Here is a 14,471-nt window from a genome sequence, read left to right on the forward strand (position 1 = left end):
AGCAATATGCCCAAGTCCAGCTGTCATGCACATGGTAAAATCTGTTTGCTAGATGGGTGATAACCTGGCAAGCTACACCAAAAAAGGAAAACTATGTACAAAAAATCACACACCTGTCAATTTACTTTCTAATTACAAAGAAAAAAGCCATATATGCCTAGTAATAATACTAAAAGGGTGTAATGACATGGTAAACACAATGTACTCAATGTAGATGAGAGTGATTATGCTAAGAACAGTTGATATACATTAAAAATAAACTGTGTGCATAAACAATCTCGGAAAGAACGGAATATTGTGTGTAGCAGGGACAGAAAATGACTGTTGTATCTGCACCAATATATACGTCGGTATAAGTGAAGTGTTGAGTGACTGTCATAGTGCAGTGCTCAACGAACCATAAATTTACTGTGTGTAAAAACGGTAGTTAGTGATCCGTTCGGAGTCGATTCAAACAAACATCGCTCGACGGAAACGTTTACAGTGTGTGAACCGAAACATTTTCGCGTGTTGAGATACGCTCTGGCAGCATATCGACCGTGAGAACAAATGAAAGCCGGCCGCGGTGGCCGTGCGGTTCTAGGCGCTCCAGTCCGGAGCCGCGCTGTTGCTACGGTCGCAGGTTCGAATCCTGCCTCGGGCATGGGTGTATGTGATGTCCTTTGGTTAGTTAGGTTTAAGTAGTTCTAAGTTCTAGGGGACTGATGACCACAGCAGTTGAGTCCCATAGTGCTCAGAGCCATTTGAACCATTTTTTGAACAAATGAAAGTGTGTAGTACAACGTGTGTGTGACGAACCCTGAATACTAGTGTCACAATGCGATTCACTTGTGAAACCACAAGAAACCCATTATCACGCCAAAACATCCTGTGCATACCAGCGAAACGACGGCTTACTGAACAATAAACGCTTTTAACCAAGTTGCATTTTCTTCCGCAGTTAATAATCTGTATCCTTAAAGACAGTACACCGTTGTGGAATATTTGTTTCATGCGTTGTGACGTGGAGCCATGCGGAGAAGCAGAGACGGGTGCCGTGCCGCCAGCCAGCCGGTCGCGGGAAACAACTGCAACACGCCGACATTGGTGAATGGTTCGGCGCGGTTCGCGACTGCACGGGCGCCACCCCAACACTCCGTCGCTGTTACGGCGAGCAGGTCGTCGATCCCAGCGGTCGTTGGCACGCCGCGTTCCAGACGACGCTATGCAACAATTGCTTCGCGCCGCCCGCCCCGTACGACATTGTCGACATTCAACCGAAAATTATCAACTACGCTGTTAATGTACTAACATGAAAATGATTTATAGCACACGAAATTTCGTGAAAAACGGTTTTTCTTTAGTTTACTGTGTATAAACTCAAAACATTCACTTGTTCGATGATGTATGTTATGGATTTTCGTCATATTAGTGAAGCAAACTGACACGAATGCCATACCATGGTAGAACATTTGTCGTGAGTAAGTGTAGAGACAATCCATTACACTACTGTAAAACTGTTTAATGATTGACTTTCATTGTGACACAGAACACAAATATTATCACAAATGTGAAAGAGTGTAGAAAGTACATTTTTAACAAGGAGACTAAAAGTTTAACATTTTGTCATAAGTAACCTTTGTTATCTGTGAACATTGGATAAATTCCAACCTTTTTTGATGAACAATCAAACTGTGTTTTAAGACAAACCAGGCGAGATGACCATGGCTCCGGCGCAGTTTTCCCAGGTTTTCTGACCGCACGTAGCCCGAATGGGGGAGCCAGAAAACTGTAATGACCCTGGGACTAGGTTTACGGTCACCTCGCAAAGTGTGAAAAAACCATAGTGTAATTAAAACTATAGTGCAAAAGAGCAAAGCAGTGAACAGTGAATATTCCAAATAAGGTGACAAACAAGGACAAAACGGACGTTAGTGGCAGCATATTGCCGAACATTCTTAACGTTAGTCAATTGCTGCCAGGGGGCATTGTAACGTCTCTTAGCAAAAGTCATATTATGTAATAAAGAGAAAACATTGTGTGTCAAGTTTTGTTCTTGTATAAAATTATGTACTGTTTTTTTTTTAATTTTAGATATCAGTGTCGGCGAGTACTGAAACCGCCACAGACGATACTTATTAAATATCAAACAAAGATGAGAATATGTGACTAGTATAAATAATACAGAACGAACATTAATTTCTCTGTCGTCTTCTTGGAGTTACGGGAGTAGGATAGCCTGTGACGTGATAGTGTACGCTAGGGTAGCATTCTTTTGTCAAGATCGAGAAATGTACGCCATTACGTACTCATTGTAAAGGTGTGTAATAATTAATATATTTAAATGTTTTGAATAGAGTTACTTAGTGAAACCTTGCATTATGATTTATGATAAGCTTGCCTCGTATTTTATCCCATCCCCTTAAGACATTTTCAGTTAGTTAAATATTATTCGTGGTGCAGAGCTGCGCTACGAACGAACGAGCCGTTGCCGCGGCGCATTCAAATTTCATTACATGAAATCTATCATACCGCAAAGAAGCGGGCAGGCAATAGTGAAGTATAAATTATTTCTTTCAGCTTTCGAAGTTGCAGAGCAGAGCAGCAGATTTTATGTGTTTTACAGGTTGACGCGGGCTGCTGATAATATACAGGGTGATTCGAAAAGAATACCACAACTTTAGGAATTTAAAACTCTGCAACGACAAAAGGCAGATCTAAGCACTATCTGTCGGCGAATTAAGGGAGCTATAAAGTTTCATTTAGTTGTACATTTGTTCGCTTGAGGCGCTGTTGACTAGGCGTCAGCGTCAGTCGATGCTAAGATGGCGACCGCTCAACAGAAAGCTTTTTGTGTTATTGATTACGGCAGAAGTGAATCGACGACAGTTGTTCAGCGTGCATTTCGAGCGAAGTATGGTGTTAAACCTCCTGATAGGTGGTGTATTAAACGTTGGTATAAACAGTTTACAGAGAATGGGTGTTTGTGCAAAGGGAAAAGTTCTGGACGGCCGAGAAAGAGTGATGAAAATGTAGCACGCATCCAGCAAGCATTTGTTCGCAGCCCAGGAAAATCGACTCGCAGAGCTAGCAGAGAGCTGCAAATTCCACAATCAACTGTACGGAGAGTCCTACGAAAAAGGTTAGTTATGAAACCTGAACGTCAACTACCTGAGGCGATGGATCGGCCGCCAGGCAGCCCGTGACAGAGCACTTCATCACTGGCCTCCAAGAAGCCCTGATCTTACCCCTGCGATTTTTTCTTATGGGGGTATGTTAAGGATATGGTGTTTCGGCCACCTCTCCCAGCCTCCATTGATGATTTGAAACGAGAAATAACAGTAGCTATCCAAACTGTTACGCCTGATATGCTACAGAGAGTGTGGAACGAGTTGGAGTATCGGGTTGATATTGCTCGAGTGTCTGGAGGGGGCCATATTGAACATCTCTGAACTTGTTTTTGAGTGAAAAAAACCTTTTTAAATACTATTTGTAGTGATGTATAACAGAAGGTTATATTATGTGTCTTTCATTAAATACACATTTTTAAAGTTGTGGTATTCTTTTTGAATCACCCTGTATTACTAACAGTGCAAAAAGATAATTTACTTTCATCACATAAAAGAAATCTTGCTGTGCGTAGTTCTGGTCTGGCAACCTTATAGTAAAAACATCTTTTTTCTCCGATAATAGTCTCATGTTCTCGTGTTAGTCGTGGTACTTATTGTTGTTTTACTGTTAACAAAAATCCACTGCAAAATTATGATGTTGAACAATCATTGTGTACTGTAACATCAGTATTGATAACGAAGTAATTTTAATTAACCTTTTCAATAACTATGAAGTAAGGAAGATAGGTTGAACTTTATGGCGAGTTACAGTAACGAAAAAATGTTCCTTTAATTGAAATCCAGATCCAGAACAATAAGAACATAATATATTTTGTTTTGTTGAAAATTAATGATCCAAAGAAAGGCGTAGCACAGCATCACTAAAAGGTATTTCGGGTCTCTTTACGTAGTAACATATTTTATCTCATACATTAGTTGTTACACGAATAATAATAATAAAACAAAACAAATATAAAAGAGACGAAGCGAAAGTACATTGTGATATATTTTTGAATAGGTCTTTAGGAAAGGAAATGAATTACCGAATACAAAATAGAATGTGCTGTTCATATATTTGTAAAAAACAGAGATACAACGAAGGCAATCATGCTGATTGATTTCCCCCTGACGGCTGAAGAACATTTGCTTGAAACATTTTGTAATTTGCATCTGGACAAACAGTTATTTAGGGTGGTGAAGATAAATGAGGCACCCTGTATACTCAACACTGAAACCAGGTCCTTCATCTGTGCAGATGACTGAGCTGTCACTACTCGGGAAGAGACATTTGAAGAAGTAGAATCTAGACTGACATCTGCTCTCGAAGGAGTGCTATGTAGCATGTTTACAACCTCTTAAAACCGGGTCCGGATAAAACTCAAAAAATGGTTCAAATGGCCCTAAGCACTACAGAACTTAATATCTGAGGTCATCGGTCCCTTAGACGTAGAACTACTTAAACCTAACTAACCTAAGGACATCACACACGACCATGACTGATGCAACATTCGAACCTTCGACAGTAATAGCAGCGCGGTTTCGGACTGAAGCGCCTAGAAACGCTCGGCCACAACGGCCGGCAAACTCAAATGTCTTCACTCTATCAGTACGACAAACAGGCAAGAAGAAAGCTGAATATCACCTGGATAAGTCGCAGTCTGCGTTCACGACGAATACCTGAGGTTAAAGTTAGATCATACCTCAACCTACAAACAACACTCTGTGGACTCCAGACAAAATGTGTGAAGCTGTAAAAATCTTATACAAAACTGACAAACACCACGTGGGAAGCGTAGCACAGCGTCCTCCACACATTCACACATCTGCGATCCTCCCCTGCGGAGTATGCCACATCAGTCTGGAGGAGCTGTTGACGTGCTAACCTAGTTGATGTGGTTCTCCATGAGACAGGCCGCATAGCCACAGGGTACTTAAGGCCAACCAATTTCAATATCACTTTTGCACCCATTAGAATATCACCTCCAGATGCAGGAAGACCAGAAGCAGCAGAGAATGAAAAGAAGAAACCAGAAATAGATCTAAGGCATTCATTGTTAGGAACTCACGCTTATCCATCACGACTGACATCCAGGAAAGACTTTCTGCTTATAACAGCATCAATTACAGCTTCAGCAGTAGCCCGCCGAGGTTCGCTGTCGACAACAAAGGCAAGATGGTAGACAGCAAAGTGAATCTACCATCAGCTCGCCACCTTCAATACAGGACCTGGAAGACCATCAACAGGTGAAAGTAAGATGACGAAGTTGCGTGACTAACTGGAAGAAGTGTGGTACCAGCTATGATGAAGTTTTTGATTGTGTGGAAAGGCGGGACTTTGAACACTTGATGAAGAAACAGTCGGTCTTATTAACAGGTTGATAATTATTATTTATTTACTAACGACGTGTGTCGCGTGATTCAGGTTTCTTAAAATTGGCCTACACACAAAATAAACATTTCGTTACAAGTGGCTTGACCCTATTTTGCAAAACTGGAGTTAAAACAGTACTTTGTAACTGACAGTTCACTAACGCCATCTGCTGTGAGAGGCTGACACCTGGCGCACGCCTCATTGTGTTCCCGCTATGAGCAACTACACATCCGACACGTTTGCATGATGTAAGAACCCCACCAATAAACCTCCATAAATGTCTCAGTTTGCTGGTGAGTCCGTAAATGGCGGTATAAAGAGCATACAGTACAGCTGGCCCCGCTTTCCCACGAGAGGTTTGCGATAATTAAGCCAGTCTGTCTTTGAGCTAACTTAGTGAGCCACCACGTAGCAATTCTTCCTACCTGTTGTTTGATAATGTACTCGTACTTTTATGTCCTCTCGCAGAGCCGTAGCAGTGCCGTCGTATTCCGAAAGTGCAGTAGTACTGTCTATGTTTTACGTAATGAGGCAGGAAGCAGTTTTTCGTGCAAATAATTTTTTCATGGGATGCCATTACATTTCGTCATCATTGACACGCAAGTCGCCGAAGAGGCGTCAACTAGAAAGACTAGCAATACGGCGGCCGAATCCCGAATGGGATATCCCGGCCAATAAATGCCATACGATCATTTAATTTGCATGGTGCGTTTATTTAAAAAAATCGTTGAGTGATGGTAATGACTCACAGTCTGTAATCTGAGCGTACAATTGGCTATGCCAAAGTTATTTATTTGTTAATGTCAACGTTTTCTGGAATTGTGAAAGTACTGATAGTATTTATGACCCGTAGACTCCTCCTAATGTCTGAGTTGCAAAAGACAACTTTCGTTATGAAATATTTATCAGTAACAATTACTTGATTCTCGCCAGAATAAATGTACTTTCCCTGACGTCACGAGTGATTCCTGCAACGACACTTCATCTCATTGGCCCTGAAAGGACAAGAAGACCAAACGCCTCTGCTAGCCATTATGGGAACCTACGGCTCGCTTCTTAGTCCGTAGGTACTGCAGCACTGACACATCCGCTTCACGTATGTGAAACAGCAAAACTGGAAATCAAGTATAAGGCGGTCTTATCTGCAAATAATCGGTACCTTACAATGATGACAGACCTATGTAGGACTTATCCTGTTTTGCATTCATAGGAGTATATCACATGCCTCAACAAGGTAATCTCTTGCCTTTTCTTTTCCTTCTCCTATTACATCACGTTTAAAATAATGAATTTATGACAAAAGGAGTCGCTCGATGTGACTATTTCGGCTATATTCCGGTCTATTTATTTAGTTTGACACCGTGCAGTGTTTGCAGATACTTGACGAGGTCAGTTACTTGCTGGGACGTTCTGCATACTTTGTATCCCACGCACCTAATACCATCTAAAATTCAGTAAGTCGTTTTGCAATTACTTCCTAGAAACACTTATATAATGTATATTCTTTGTGTGGCCCAATTTGAAGATGTCTGATTTAGGACAAAAGTATCATTGGCAAATAAATACATCCCCCAACCAAGACTGATTCTTCATCATATATCACTGGTTACTGTATCTTCTCAGCCACGTGTGGGAAAACGTTCTCTGAACACTCGTTCGTTTGCCTGTAATCTGAGTTAACAGTAAGACGAGGAAGACCCGTTTGCAGCGAATGACTGTGCTACTCTGGATGCTGAATTTTGTACTCTGTGAAATTCTCAGTAATTAATATTATATTGTAGCTTTAAATTATATGGTATTTCAGTTTTCTTTGTATTCGCATCTGCATCTGGTTGTGTGTCGTTTTATCGATCACGTGGGCAAGTGTCATAAACTAACCTGTGAGTATAAACTGCTCGGTAAACCTTGTGGCCCAAGCTACCATCTTCTTTCTTGAGAAGTAACACGTCAAGAAAATTTAATCTTCCGCCTGCCTCTTCCTCCTTGGTAAAGTGAACCTTCTGACTGATCAAGTGCAGATGTTTGAGAAAACGATCCGGTTCCACCCTGCCATGCCGCCACAAAACAAACCTATCACCCACATAACTGAATCAAATATTCGGTTTCTTGTCCGCAGTTTTCAATGCCTGCTCCTCAAACTTTTCCATAAAGAAGTTCGCTGTAACCGGGGTTCATATGAGTTAAAACAGAAATTTGTTTTCACATCTTCGGATTTTTATCTCATTATAAAATTAGCAATTTTCCGAATGAAATGTGTTATATATATCACTTGTGAACCTACATAGGAAGTATTTTATTTTATTTTTTTGAATATAATCTACCCTGGATGAAAATGTTGAAAGTTTTACGTGTATTACTTCAAGAATTAGTAAACTCGGTAATGTTTTATATTGAAGGCTGTGGATTGCTGTGTTATAAAAGTAGACAGCGTTGGTTATGTTCAGAAGAGGATGGGCGCCGGGATGGGGAAGTTGAAAGAAAGTTTGAGAAACAAGAAACTTTCTGATGGTAAAACCATAAGAGGCAGGCTGACAGGCAGAATGATTGATGAAGTACAGCAGTATTATTGGATGGCCATTAGAAATAATACTGAGGATTTGTTGAAAATGAAGCAGGCAGTATGGGCTACCTTCTTCCACAGACTGTCAACTGATGAAAAACCAGTACACCACCTTTGCCCTCCTGGACCTGATTCATGGTACACTTACCTCAATGTCCAGTACTCAAACAGTTCATACAGCCATAAACATTCCATCCCAGCAGCAGTCATGGATATCACAAAACCTGGCACATCCTGAATTACTGAAGAAGTGTCTGCATGGTCAGACTCAAAATCCCAATGAGTCGTTCAATAATCTTATATGGACTCACTTACCAAAAAACGTTTTTGTTGGAATGAAGACACTAAAGTGGGGGTCAGTGACTGTTATTGCTTTTAACCCTTTCAGACCCGATTTTTATTTCCTTATGAAAAAAATATCTGACATCATTTTTACATTCAGGTGAGTCTCCTGACAACATTTTTCTAAGAAAAAAATTCCATATGATCTCTAGTTTTTGTACACAATTGTGTTCATCAGGTCTCGAGCTTCATGTCGTACATTACGGAAATTAACACTATGGATCAAGTATGCCACTTTTTATTTCACTTTAAAACAGAAGAAACAATAAAAAGAATTCCAAATTACAGTTCTTATTTAAACAACAATAGTCAAAACGCTGATTTTAAAGTTTCGCATGAAACTGCAAAAAAAATTTCTGTCCTTTTGGAGACATAAATATACTTTACATTTTCTGCACTGAATTCTAGAACGCCCTGTACATTTTGGAAATATGCAGCGACTTGGAGCCCCTGCATCATGCAAAGGCAAATGGTCAATGGAATGAAACTGTATCTCTGTAGCTGGTCATAATTCTCCTCTTCTTTTTGGTGTGACTATCATGTCTTCGGACTATTTCAGGTCTTTCTACTTTCACATATTTATAGTGTTTTTTGTTCCAACACTCAACTTTATCCACTTAGCCTTTACCAACAAAGTTTGAACACAATACAACTGGCCTATAGTCTAACCACTTACACATGGTAATGTCATCAGCACTTTTGATTTCTTCCCAGTATCCTCGGGTTTGTTTCATTATTGTTTTATCATCTGAAAAAGGCAGTTCTTTCCATATCTCTTTTGATGGGCGGTACCTGCTGCATTGATACCTTGAGATTTCAGAACTTGAAACAGAAGATACGGTAAAAAGAAGTTGTCAGAGTATAATTTATGACCTTTATCTTTTGAGAGTGGAACAGAAAATTCTAATCCAACAGCAGGATCTAATCCAAATTTTTTACAGTATGCTGTATTTAGTTCAGTTGTAGCACCTTGATACAAAAGGAAATCATGCACTATTCCACTCTTTTCACATGAAGACTTTGATTCCCCATGGACTTGGTTTCCCCTTGACATACTGCTTTGCACAAAACTTCCCAGTGAAAGGAATAATTCCTTCACTGACACAAACATTCTCTTCTATAGGAAGTTCACTGCAGCATTTTCGAATAGCTGAGTAAATAGGCCTGACTTTGTAAAATTTATCTATATGTTCAGGTGGCTTTTCCAGATTGTTCACCAAATGTAAATTTGTTGGTACTTCTAAAAATCTGTCTCGTGACATGTTTTCCAAAACACATTTACCCTCAGGCTTGTATCCCAATACATTCATAATCTAGGAAATTTCAAGGTGCCAGTCAATATATGGAAACCAAATAGCATCTCTTGTGCTTGAGGAGTTGACTGCTTGAATGAGGATTTGCCTCGTTGTAATGCATAAATATGAGTATGTGCTGCCATGCTAGTGAACAAATCATCTGGTATATATCTTTTGAAGTATTCCATTGGAGAACACAAGAGATATTCTTCAAAATTGGGAGCTTTGTATGTTTCTGCAATGGTACTTAGAGGCTTGCGTTTCCATTTTTATGGATTCTATAGGTGTCACCATCATGTTGTCACACAAGTTATTCAATTCTGGGTTGTTTTCATTGCATAAAAACTTCATTTCAGCATCCACCACCTCTCCAACATCTTCATCTTCAGATATGGTGTCCCTACACACATCATTCGCACCCACATTATTTGCTCCAGCACGTTTTACTATTTGTGGAGCTTGCCTTTCAATAAGTGGTACACTGTCATCCTCATCTCCTCTCAAACTAATGTTAGAAACGCCACTGTTTTCAATTATGTCCATAATCAAGTCCCAATTTTTTCTCACAGAAAGATAATCCATATTTCTTAGTAAAAAGCCAGCAATATAAAATAAAATCATATGTACAGGTAATTATTCTCCTTTCTTGCTGCTCGTACTGAAATTAATGGAAAAATTACCATACATAGCTACCATAGCCATTCAAATCTATCTGACACACATTTTAGGTTATTTTTACCTATTTTACATCATTAAGGACCTGTTGCACACAAATGTGTACATTAATCTTACCTGATACATAACACAAATATGAACTGAATGAAATTGCTGAAAATTCCACTGAAAGAATGTCTAATGTTTCCAAAAGAAGGAAACCACACAAAACATTCATAAACAAAACCCACAACGTGACTATTATAGCAATAAAGTCAACGTATAATGGCTTCCCACAGAGAGACGACACCAGAGAGTATATTTTGCTCTGTGGTTCACAGACTGCTCACAAGAGAGCAGCAGCAGCTGGAGCATGGCTAAAAGAAACATACACAAATGTGCAAAGTGAGTTTGGATGCACCTCACATTTTTTGTCAGCGAAATATTAGTGAACAAACTTTATGTACACAATTGTGACCACCAGGTCTGAAAGGGTTAATGATGGCAACGTTGGTAGGGTGAAAGTGTTACAGCATATGGGAATTATTCCTGGAGCAAACTGCATCAGAGAACTTGAACCGATAGACAAGGTTGGAGAAAAAACTTTGAAAAAGATCGAGAGGATGATATGCAGTATGGTGCACGGTGCTTCTGAGTGACTAAAATTAAAAAATTGAGCATATATTAAGTGAACTACACTCTTTTGAATCCTTAGAACCCGTTCCTGAAAAATTTGCATTTTCTGTTGCACTTTTCCCTAAATCTCAGAAACCACTTCGAGTAGATGTTCCAGTTTTTACGGAGTAATAACATAGATATCCTCAGTCTACTGAACATAAAGTTATGTATAATTAAAATTATTTAGGATAACGTACAAAGAAAGGTACACAGAATTTTAACCGTGTAATTAAAAAATTGTATTTTTGAAACCAGTGCACTGAAATGTAATTTTTGTAGTTCAGTAGACTCAGAATATACAGTTTTATCTCCTGTAAAAGTTTCATGTCAGTGGCTGCAGTGGTTCCTGAAATACAGGGAAGCCAAGTCACTAAATTTAACATTGTCGGAATAGGTCGTTCCAACTCCCCTTATGGGCTCTCCATAGCGACACCATCCGTCTGTTCATTGAACTCATGGTCCCTTTGAAATACGTGGTCGTGAGGCAATATTTAAACAATTCTGCAACATCGGGAGGAAAAATCCAATTTAACTGTTGCAACACCTCATTGAGTGGAACCGTAGTGAACAGCGACACGACATCAAAACTAACTAATATGTCCTCCGGCTATACCACTATGTCGTTTAATGTACTGATAAAATGTGCCGAATTCTTGAGATAGGAATCCGATCGACCCACACACGGTGGTAATAATGCTATCAAGAACGTGTCAGGTGAATAGGTACACGAACCATTAGTACTCACTACAGACCCTAGAAGAACATCTTCTTTGTCGACCTTCGGAAATCCATAAAGTCTTGGCAATTGAACTGAACACACTTTTCGAACGCTGTATTCGACAAAATGGCTCTGAGCACTATGGGACTTAACATCTGAGGTCATCAGTCCCCTAGAACTTAGAACTACATAAACCTAACTAACCTAAGGACATCACACACATCCATGCCCGAGGCAGGATTCGAACCCGCGAACGTTTCTGGACTGAAGCGCCTAGAACCGCTCGACCACAACGGTCGGCGCTGTATTCGACAGACGACGTCTTTATCATAGTTCTAAGAACTTTGCCAGTGCGGTCTTTACTTATTTTCCTGTATGCCTGCGGATGTAATAAATCGTTAATCTTACTATAATAGTCGGTCATATTCAAAAGAACCATTGCATTTCCCTGGTCAGCGGGGAGAATGATAACACTGTTGTCTGATTCATGCGTTTTACGGCAATTACTTTTTGGAGGCCTTGCACAAGACGGTACTCTTACAGCCTCTATACAAAGTTCTTCAGCCGTAACCATGACCAAACTACGAATGCCTGCTTCTATGCTGGCACCGGTGAAATCCAAAGTTTTCCTTTCGTTCACTAAGGACCGCATAAGAAAAACCTTGAAAAAGTGGAACATAATAGCCCGAAACATTTTGTTAAGTGTGACACTTAAGGCTTTGAAAGTTTACATTTTACAGTACTTGGATAAAGTCTAGTCTGAAGATGCCTGACTGTTTCTCCAGCGTGTAACAGTGGCTGCTGTACCATCCCCGACATGTGTTGGAAAACTTTCTCTGAACACTTGTTGGTTTCCTTGTAGTCTGAGCTAACAATATGACATGAAAGACTTGTTTGCAGCGAAAGGGCATGCCATTTTTGCTTACTGAAGATTGGAATATGTGAAATTCTCTGTAATTAATATTATATGCTACTTTTTAATTATACTGTGTTTTAGTTTTCTTTGTATTCGTATGAATAAAATAATAATATTTAAATTCATTGACTTTGCTCTTCTGGTTGTGTAATGATTCCTCAATCACATGGGCCAATGTAATGAACTATCCTCTGACTATATGTAAACGTTTTCCATCTTCGTTTTGTTTTTAAACTGTCAATAAGTTAGAGTAAAAAATTTCCCACCTGTAGTCTGGTGGCGACCCAGTAAAAAGCTGTCATGTGTTAATGCCGCTGAATTTTCGGCTTATGTCGGCGAGAGGTACTGCACTATACAGAGCCCAAAGAGAGAAGCAGTCGATCCACGTTACTTGAAGTCTGCTGAAGAACGCAGTTTTCAACACTGTGCGCTGAGCGATCTGCTCCGAGACACTGGTGCCCGCACCAGCACTGTGCTCTGTCACCAGGCCTGCCACACTGGCCGCTTGTCCAGCTTTACAGGGCGGGCAGTCCTCCGGACTCCCTCATTCTGTGATGAGCCGTTGAGGTCCAACGTGTTGTCGATTACTCGTGATTTCGTGGCAATTCAATCACTTTCCTAAGTGTTCTCGTAAGCAGAGCGCGAACAGCCGACCATTCTAGACGTACCATAACAATTCGCTCATTGTCAAACTCGTTTGTGTCAATGGAGTTCTGCATTCGTTGCCCGTATCGTCGCATATAATGGCTTCCCATTCGTCCCTGCCCAGCTCATATACATTCGTTACTGCGTCACGTGTCCAGAATGTTACCAAATGCTGGTATTCATTCTCGTCATGGGCAGTGGTCGTTTCGGTTCGTCAGAGTATTTACGTAAGAACTATACACCAGGTTTGGATATTGCTGCTGTTGTGGTTATCAGCTCGAATACTGGTTTGCTGCAGCTCTCATTGTTACCCTTCTCTGTGCAAGTCTATCAATTTACGAGTAACTACGGCCACCTTTTGAATCTGCTTACTCTATTCATCTCTTGATCTGTCTCTACAATGTCTACAATGTTTCTCACACCTGCCCCCCCCCCCACCGACTTCCCTCCAATAGTAAACTAGTGATTCGTTGATGTCTCAGAAAGGGTCTTATCAACCGATCCGTCCTTTTAGTCAAGTTGTGTCAAAACTTTCTTTTCTCTCCATTTCTATTCAACACGTCTTCGCTAGTTAGGTAATCTGTCCATCTAATCTCCAGAATTCCTCGTAGCACCAAATGTTAAAGGTCTCTATTCTCTTCTGGCCTGATCTGTTTATCGTCCACATTTCAGATCCATACGAGACTACACCTCAGATTTTCAGACAAGAACGTTCAGGAAAACTTCGTAACAAATTTTTATTCCTTATTAACAAATTTCTCTTCTTCAGAAACACTTTTCTCGCCATTACCAGTCAAAATTTAATATCTTCTCTAGTTCGGCCATCATCAGTTATTTTACTGCACAAATAACAAACGTCATCTATTAATTTTAGTGTCTCGTTTCCTAATCGATGTCCCTCACCATCGCCTGATTTAATTCGAGTGCATTGCCTTACCCTTGTTTAGCTTTTGTTGACATTCATCTTTTACCCTGCCTCAAGACAGTGTCCAATCCATTTAACTGCTACTACAAGACCATTGCTGTCTGTGACGGAACTACAGGGTGGGGCAAATAAAGGTGGTCCGTACGAGTGGATACGATTGGATGTGTGTGTGTGTGTGTGTGTGTGTGTGTGTGTGTGTGTGTGTGTGTATGTGTGCGTGCATATAACCACATTCCAGTAGGATGGGGAAGCTGCCCATACAGCCGACCGAAACTTGG

The sequence above is a fragment of the Schistocerca cancellata genome, chromosome 2 (genome assembly GCF_023864275.1).
Source record: "Schistocerca cancellata isolate TAMUIC-IGC-003103 chromosome 2, iqSchCanc2.1, whole genome shotgun sequence".
In the NCBI taxonomy this organism is placed as follows: domain Eukaryota; kingdom Metazoa; phylum Arthropoda; class Insecta; order Orthoptera; family Acrididae; genus Schistocerca; species Schistocerca cancellata.